This window comes from Emydura macquarii, unplaced genomic scaffold (assembly GCF_026122565.2).
Source record: "Emydura macquarii macquarii isolate MOO-44397 ecotype Brisbane River unplaced genomic scaffold, CSIRO-AGI_Emac_v2 contig_1876, whole genome shotgun sequence".
Classification (NCBI taxonomy): domain Eukaryota; kingdom Metazoa; phylum Chordata; order Testudines; family Chelidae; genus Emydura; species Emydura macquarii.
The window spans coordinates 16924556-16933136 of record NW_027132013.1 but is presented as its reverse complement, the minus strand read 5'-3'; the positions used below and the strand labels follow the sequence as shown (position 1 = coordinate 16933136).

Here is an 8581-nt window from a genome sequence, read left to right as displayed (position 1 = left end):
CTCCACACAGGCCAAGACCTTTCTTCCGGAGTCCCGGTTCCAAGTCATGTTGAGTCTCATTACAGGCATGCAATCCCACTCGATCATGACCACTCGGTCATGCCTCAGACTGCTGGGACACATCGCAGCATGCTCATCTACATCTCCAACCCCTGCAGTCAAGGCTAGCGTCAGTCTACACCCCCAGCAGGCACAGTCTGGACCTTGTTGTTACAATACCACTGCATGTCTGGTCAGCCCTAACTTGGTGGACGAACCTTCGCTCGATGTTACAGGGAGTGCCCTTCGAAGGGCTTTCCCCCTCAGTGACACTGGTCTTCGATGCTTCAGATCTGGAGTGGAGAGGCCACTTCAACGACCTCAGCACACAGGGATTCTGGACACAGGAGGATTGCTCCTTCCACATAAATGTCAGGGAGCTCAAGGCGGTACGCCTGGCTTGTCAGGTGTTCCTTCCCTACCTGGCTGGCAAGATAGTTCAAATTCCGACGAACAATACCTCCACAATGTTTTACATCAACAAGCAAGGCAGTGCTCGGACAGCACCTTGTGTCAAAAGGCTATCTGCTTATGGGACTTTTGCATGCAGAACGCCATCCACATTGTAGCTTCACATCTCCTGGGCACCAGGAATGCACTAGCGGACCTCCTCAGCAGGTCCTTTTTCTTCTTGTCACGAGTGGTCACTCCACCCAGAGGTTGTCAGCATGGTTTTCCTCCCTGGGACTTGAATCTAGTCTTTTCAAGGCTCACAGACCCCTTCTCTGAGCCATTAGTGTCCTACTCTCTGCTGCTCCTCTCTTGAAAGGTTTCCTTCCTGGTGGCAACCTCTGCACGAAGGGTTTCCAAGATCAGAGCTCTCACCTCAGAACCCCCTTACAGTGTTCTATAAAAACAAAGTCTAGGTGCGACCTCACCCAGCCTTCTTACCAAAGGTGGTGTCACCGTTCCACAATAACCAGGATATAATCCTACCTGTGCTCTCCCCCCAAACCGCACAGATCCAGTGAAGAGCATAGGTTGCACACCCTAGATGTTAGATGGGCCTTGGCCTTCTACATCGAAAGGACTAAACCCTTCTGAAGATCAATGCAGCTCTTCATTGCAATAGCAGAAAGGATGAAAGATCTGCCTGTCTCCTCCCAGAGGATCCCCTTGTGGATAACCGCCTGCATCAAGTTCTGTTATGAACAAGCAAAAGTGCCTCCGCCAATGATTGTAATGGTTCACTTGACCAGGGCACAAGCCTGATCAGCAGCCTACCTGACACAGGTACCAATCCAAGATGTCTGCAGAGCTGCTTCATGGTCCTCGGTTCATACTTTTATGTCCCATTACGCCATCACCCAGCAGGCACAGAACGATGCCAGCTTTGGCAGAGCAGTATTACAGGCGGTACATCCATGAACTCCGAGCCCACCTCCAGGGATACTCCTTGTGAGTCACCTAACATGGAATCAACATGAACAAGCACTCAAAGAAAAAAGTTACTAACTTTCTGTAACTGTTATTCTTCGAGATGTGTTGCTCATGTCCATTCCATGACCAGCCCTCTGTCCCTGCCATTGGAGTTGGAAGCAAGAAGGAACCGAGAGGACACAGGGCTGGCGGTGCCTCGTATACCGCTGCCTGAGAGCAGGGCGCCAGAACCGGCTCTACGAATACCACTTAGGCAAAAAAATCTCCGACAGCCCAGCACTAGGGTGAGCACAAACCTAATGTGGAATGGACATGAGCAACACATCTCGAAGAACAACAGTTATGGAAGATTAGTAACCATTTTTTCCAGTCCAATGCCTTAACCACATGACCATTGTTTTTATTATTTTCCATAAACCATTTGCTGCAATAGGCACGCACCAACAGCCGAGTTCTCTGAGCATTCCCTGTAGCATCCAGTCCCTTATCCACTGAACACCCATAGAGACACCAGGCTTGTGTTCCCAAACAAACACTGCAGCTTACTTACCTTAGAACATAGCTTCGCAAGAATGAACATTTAAGTGATGAGAATATTGGGAACAAACAGTCATATACAAAACACAATTATAACATGCTTTCAAGAGCATAAACTTAACCACCAAGGTATTCCTCTATTTCCTAAAAGAAAGTTTACCCCAAGTTCTTTCCCCAGCATTTTCAACCAGTTTGGTTGCTACCCCTTCTCATAAGATCATAAGATCAAGCCTGCTGACCGCTTGTCCTTATAGACTGAAGGAATAACTCAAGAGTTCATCTGTGCCATGTAGGTGAGAAACCTGTTATGCTCTACAGTCTGTCCTTGTATTTAGCTTGGATGCTGGTTTCCTTCTCTAAGCCCTGGTCTACACTAGTGAGTTTTGTCAGCAAAAGTCACCTTTTGTGACTGCCTCTGTTTTGTTGACAAAATAAAACCACCTAGATGAGAGGCATGTAGAGCCTTTTTCGACAAAGTTTTAGCCAAAAAGCATGAGTGTAGACACTGCCCTTTGGTTATATCGCTGAAAATAGCCTCCCGATTATCCCAGAATGCTATCATGACTGCTCTGATAAGCAGTTTGAGCTCTGCTGCCCTGCAGCCTTCCGCCTCCACCCCTCTCTTTTCAAAGCCCCAGGAAGTTTTCAAGTTAAATTCGCGTGGAGAACTCACTCCACAGGGGCAGCAAACACAGTCCTGCCCTGCCTTTCCTAAATTACAGGGGAGGTGTGTAACTCCTGATATGCTGTGCAGAGCCAGGGAGGAGGGCGGGGGCTGTATGGCCGTCTCTGCTGAGAGGGGTGGGGGAACAGAGGCTGCCAGCTATGAGTTGTCTGTGCAGCGGCTTCTGCCTCGGGATTGGTTGCTTCCAGCTGCTGTTCTTTTAATGTAAAGAGAGAGCGATGAGTGCAGACACACGCACCATCCCCCAACACAGGCTGTCTGTCTGCCTCCGTTGTGTGTCTTTCTCTCCCCCCCCCCCCCCAACACACCCTCACTCCCTGTCACATACACTCCCCCTCTCCCCCGCTTCTTGTGTTTGTGTTCAGCAAGGTCAGTTTAAAAGTGGCTGTCAAATTATTAAGATGCTCATGGAATGATGGGAGTCAAAAAACCATCATGTGACGCTGCACCTGTCCCATGAGGCATTGCAAACCCTTCCCCAAGCACCCTGCATGTTGCAGTTGCACAGTGTAGCTATCCAGCTACAAACAGTGCACAGCACCTTTTGTCAACAAAAGAGCCAATAGTGTGAATGCATTCCACTGACAGTGAAGAAACGCAACAGCAATTTACTTACAGCAGTGGCTGTATGTCAGCAAAACTTTTGTTGAAAAAACTTTCTAGTGTAGACAAGGCCTTAATCTGAGGAAGAACTCTGTGAAGCTCAAAAGCTTGGCCTTCCACTAACAGAAGTTGGTCCAATATAAAAGACATTACCTCCCATATCTCCCTGAAGTTACCATGTCAGTTTTCAGAGTAAGGCTAGCTCAGCTACCTATGGATCAAAAAGGCTGTCAACATTTAGACCACGTCTACACTACAAAATTAAGTCACCCTAAATTAGGTCAACGTACAGCCGCTGCAGTAATTAAATCACTTTTGCATGTCCACAGTACACTCCTTGTGTTGGCGCTGGGTTTCCCCACTGTGGAGACTGAATTGCATAGTGGCATCTGCAGCACCACATACACTGCCCGCCCCCCCGTGGATAAAGAGGCAGCCTAGGGAGGGTTGACTCAGCAGCACAAGCCGCATGTACCTGTCTCCTTATAAGGAAATGAAGTGACCCCACCTGCTGGTGCATGGTCAGCAACTGCCCAGGATAATTGTAATCACCTGGTTGGCTGGTTTATACCTGCCCAGGAAATCAGGAGCACCTGGTTGGCTAAATCCGAGCCATGACCTTAGAAGGTCATGCAGCAAATAGCAACCAATGGGGCTTAGCCTCTGCTGACCAGGGGAAACTATAAAAGTTCAAACCCAGGTGACAGAAGGCAGAGAGGAATTGAATCTATTGGGTATCCTGTGCATTGCTTGGTTGTGGCAGCTTGGTGGGCTGATACAGCTTCACTAGCCCGCTTCACTGTGAACTGATCACTCACGGTGGCTCTCTCCCGTCTGCAGTATCTAAAGCAAATGGCAACTGAATTTGGCCAGCATAGTATACCTGTATATACTGTTTGTGAGTATGGATTAACTGTTTTCTGTTGTGTTTGTCTTGTAACTTCTTTGGGGAACTCCAAAACTGGGCACCCTAGTGTCACATGCTGGCAGCCATGTGTTGATCTAGGAGAGATCACAAAACGCTAAAGTCTTGGGTGGCACATTTTGTCCTTTTGTGCACAGAGTTCCCCTGCCCTTTGCTATCACTGTTTGCTGTGCAATTGCTTGTTGTGAAACTATTTATTGTAGAAATAGAACTGTTTATTATAAGGATAGACTTGTTTATTATAAAATAAAGGGTTTATTGGTTAAGCAAACCCCTAGAATCATCACTGTCTTGCTTAACCCCCTGTACCCCAAACTGAACCTATCAGAGTTTTTCTCTCTGTTTCCACACCCACTAGCAGTGCTTGCATCAGTGCAGTGAGCAGTACACCATGGGTAGCTATCCAACTGTGCAACTCGCCACCGTGTAGCAGAGGGTGCTTTGGAAAGGGTTTGCAATGTGTGATGGGGCAAACAAGTTGTGCAGGAGTGACTGGGAACATGAGTTCAAAATCCCATGATGCAGTTTTCTCCATCCCATCATTCCATGGACATCATGTCATGTTTCATGCCTCTTTTCAAATGCCCCACAAACTTGCATGTCTGCCTTCTCTGTGAAAAGCAGGGATCCTACACTGCTCTTCAGTATTGTGATGAGTGTCATAACTCAAACACACTTGATCCTACAATATTTACAGAGCCGTGAGATGGAATATGAAAATTCCTTGTAGGCTGCCTTGCTGGGCGTCATGAAAAGAAGTAATTGAAGGTTGTTGCTGGCATTTGCAGAGCCACCGCACATGGTGGACGGCTGGTTCTGGGCCCGAGAAACAAGCACTGACTAGTAGGATCACATCGTTATGCAGGTATGGGATGATAAGCAGAGGCTGCAAACTTTCAGATGCAGAAGGCCACATTCCTGGAACTATGTGCAGCACTTGCCCCAAATCTCCAGCGCAGTGACACCAAATTGAGAGCTGCACTCATGGTGAAAAAGCGAGTGGCAATCGCTGTGTGGAAGCCTGCAATATCAGATTGCTATTGATCAGTAAGGAATCAATTTGAAGCTGGAAAATCCACCGTGGGCGTTGCTGTGATGCATATGTACAGGGCCATTAATCACATCCTGCTACGAAGGACTGTGACTCAGGCAATGTTCAGGACATAGTGGATGGTTTTGCAGCAATGGGATTCCCTAACTGCAGTGGGCAATAAATGGCACACATCCCTATTTTTATACCAGACCACATTGCCACAAAGTACATCCACAGAAAGGGCTACTCTTCTATGGTATTGCAAGTGCTGGTGGATAACTGGGGTTATTTCACCAACATCAGCGCAGGATGGTCAGGGAAGGTACATGATGCATGCATCTTTAACCCAGGCCTGGTCAGAATGCTGCAAACAGGGACTTTTTTCCTAGACAGGCAGATTACCATTGGGGATGTTGAAAAGCCAGTATCTTGTGAGATCCAAGTGATCTTGTGAGACCCAACCTACCCCTTAGTCTCATGAAGCCATACACCAGCCACCATGACAGCAGCAAGGAGCGCTTCAGTAACAGGCTCAGCAGATGAACAATGACAGTTGAGTGTGCCTTTGGCCGTTTGAAAGGCCGCGGTCACTGTCTACTCACAAAATTAGACCTCAGTGAAAAAAATATCCCCTTGGTCATAGCTGTCCGCTGTGTGCAACATAGTCTCTGTGAAGCAAAGAGAGAGAGGTTTCCACAGGGTGGAAGTGTAATGGCTGTTTGCCGATTTTGAGCAACCAGATACCAGTGCTATAAGAAGAGCTCAACAGGGATATGGCTCAGAGGTTTTGAAGGACCATTTTAACAATCAGCCATGGTAATGTGTGTTGCTGTAATGTGCTGTGCCTGGCATTTTTTTCTTTGCACCCTGTTATGAACCTTGCCATGAGTGCTGTGTGTGTGGTAATATAACATTGTGAATGCACCTATTGCTTTTATCTATGAATTATATCAGTCCCAGCTTGTGAGCTAATAAAGATTAATTAAGTTACCATAAATAGACTTTTATTCTGAACCCATACAAACAGACATACTTAAACCTGAACAAAACTTTATAAATACAGGGAAATAAACCTTTGAAGGGGAAAGAACAGTCATTTCCATTTCACAAACACATACACCAACCATGTCTCTCACAGGTCAGTGTGTGTACGGCTGTACTCTCCCTCTGGGGTGGAGCGGAAGGGGTCTTATGCTAGTCCCAGATGCCACATGGATTGGGAGGGAGGGTGTGTAGGGAGGTGCCGGAATGCAGTTCTCTATGAGCTGCAGGGAAAGGGGGACATGGATTTGTTGAGCCTGAAGGTCAGTCAGAAATCACAGCATGTCTGTTTGGTTCCTGAAAAGCGTTATCTCTTGCTGCCCTGTTTCTCCTGTCCTCACTATCCCTGTCCATTCTGTCCTCAAGTGTCATTCTCTAAGCCTTCTACTCGGTATCCAAAGACTTGCAGGATCTCCTGGAACATGTCTTCCCCTGTCCTCTTCTTTCTCCTCCTTATCTGGCTGAGCCACTCAACCGGTGTGGAGACCCTCAAGACCACATTTGCAGCTGCAAAAGAAACAATGGTCAGAGGTATTATTGTGAGCCACACAAGTTACAAACACTACATTCTCACTTCTGCTTGGGATTCATAGAGCACAGCAGCATTCCCAGCCATGGTGAGTACGGCCTGGGGAAAGCAGCTGGGACAATATGGGGGATCTCACGGGCATAAGTATATGGAGATAGGCCACTGAATTGAATACTGGCACCATTTTCCACAGGCAGTGGTCACATTAGCTGATTTCTCACTCCTGAGAGTAATGAAGGGTGAAAGAGAACAGCTCCGGCATACGTCCGGCTGCAGATTGGATCCGTATGCTGCTAGTCTGTGTGCTGCAATGATGCCTGCTGAAGTAACTGCTGAGTGGCATGGGAAAGTGTCCTACTGCGGCAGAAGATATAAGGCAGCCCTTCATCAGAAAATTGCAGACTACCTCCAAGAAAGCTTCCTTGAGATTTCTGTGGAGGATTCATAGGCCATTCCAGTGCATATAAACAAATTGTTGGGCAGGGGCCCCTCTGCCTAACTGTTGAGAAGCAGATAGAACTCTCCCTCTATTGGTTATTTCACTACCTCTTACTGCATGATGTGTCCCTGCAATATTAAAGCAAACTGCACACTAACCACAGGTTCCTTCCTCTGCATCAGGCTTGCCCCTGCTGGGAGTGGGTCGACCTCTCCGGAGTCAAAAAGGTCCTGGCTCACAGCACCACTGGATCCCCAGGTTGCCTGTCCCCCATTCGCCGCCTCCTCCTCTTCCAGCGCCTCGTCCTCAGGATTCACTATAGTGACCTGTGCCTCCAGCTCTCCCGAAGTATCCACAGGGTCCTTGGGAGTGGTGATGGGGTTGCCAGCGAGGATGGCATACAGCTTCTTCTACAAGCGGCATGTCTGCAGCTTTGCACCAGACCGACTGTTTGCCTCCCTTGCCTTCTGGTACACCAGCCACAGCTCAATTTTCACACAGCACTGCTGTGTGTCCCACATGTAACCCTTCTTTCCCATGTCCCGAATGATCTGCTCATAGATGTCGCCATTTCTACAGCTGGATCAGAGCTGTGCCTACACAGCTTCTTCTCCCCACAGACACAGGAGATCCACCACCTCTATGTACTCCAGGCAGGAGTGTGTTTACAGCGTGGAGCCAGCATGGCCAGCTGCTATGTGAGTTCTCCACTCCCTGCAAAGAGAAAATGGAATTTAAAATTTGCAGGGATTTATAGGGGAGGGACAAGTTCCTATGTACCTGGCCACCAAGCAACAGAGTTCAAAACAGTGACCAGAGCAGTCATGGTGAGGCATTGTGGGCACTAAAATTGACATAAGTAATGCGGCATCTACACTGACACTGCGTTGACCTAAAAAGGTCAAACTATGCGGTAAGCCTCTCATGGAGGTGGAGTTATTAAGTTGGCATAGTAGGTGAGTTATATCCTCAGGCGCAACATTGTAGTGTAGACACTCACACAGTTAGGTCGACATAAGCTGCCTTGCACTGATCTAACTGTGCAGTGTAGACCAAGCATTAGTCACTGTATTGTTTAATCCTGCTAAGCACATACCATGAGCACTTTGTCTACATTAGAATACCTACCAGTGCTGACCTGCTGAGTGTCCTTGAGCAAATCACTATGCCTTAGTTTCCCCATCTGTAAAATGGGGAAAAGATGAAAGATACATGAAGAGAAAGATATGTGCTGTCCTTTGTAAAATGCTTTGAGATCTGCAGGAGCTAAGCATTATTATTATGTTGGTGGTGTACTATGAACAGAGGGAGGATTGGTAGGAATACACAGGCACAGCAGTACTGTATTCTGAAAAGAACATTATTTCAAT

At 47.5% G+C, this 8581-nt stretch overlaps 1 long non-coding RNA gene across 1 annotated transcript; it reads right to left on the bottom strand.

Annotated features, from left to right (window-relative positions):
• Positions 1-6199: 6199 nt before the first annotated feature.
• On the bottom strand, positions 6200-8480 carry LOC137159463 (uncharacterized). The gene is made up of 3 exons (XR_010921635.1): positions 8340-8480; positions 7370-7925; positions 6200-6750 (listed from the first exon to the last, which is right to left on the bottom strand). It is a non-coding gene; the product is annotated as an uncharacterized lncRNA (long non-coding RNA).
• Between the last annotated feature and the right edge of the window lie 101 nt (positions 8481-8581).